Source organism: Hyperolius riggenbachi, chromosome 11 (genome assembly GCF_040937935.1).
Source record: "Hyperolius riggenbachi isolate aHypRig1 chromosome 11, aHypRig1.pri, whole genome shotgun sequence".
Taxonomy (NCBI): Eukaryota; Metazoa; Chordata; class Amphibia; order Anura; family Hyperoliidae; genus Hyperolius; species Hyperolius riggenbachi.
Window position 1 is genome coordinate 53,425,466 of NC_090656.1, and position 633 is coordinate 53,426,098.

Genomic DNA, 633 nt, shown 5'->3' on the forward strand with positions numbered 1-633 from the left:
GTTGGTAGTTCTACTTTAAAAACACATGGTGGCAGAAACCTGTGTGGGCGTGGCATTGGGCAAAGATTGGTTAGCACTGCCCATGATACCCTGTTACAGTTAGCTGATGCTTACATAGCAACCCAGAATGCTGGAAACTCCACCCAGAGATGGATTAATACGTAATGTGGCCCTAGGCAAGGTAGTAGATTTGGAGCCCTCTTGTGATCCTTTTGGTAAACTGAAGTGGAGAGAGGTCAAAGAACATGGCAGGTGGCCCCCTTGATGCCCACTGGGCCCCAAGCACCTGTTTAGGTTGCCTGGTGGATGATCCTGCTCTGACTCCACCCACCAAAACAAACCTATAGTTAAAGTGATAAGAGTTATGGGGCAGTGATGACTAGTAAGCACTAGCCCTAATTTTTGTTTTGTATTGTTCTGTTTTCAACTTTATTACTGCTTTTATTAAAAAAAAAAAGATCTAACCAGACAATAAAAAGTTTACCTTTTTGAATAAGAGAAGTTGGATGTGTGTATTTATCAGCGGTTAAGAGGCATAATAGTTAGGAAAATAACTGCATTACCAACCTCTGTAATATATTTATATAGAAGATATTGCTGAATAATCATGCAAAGGGACGGTGCTGAAAAACA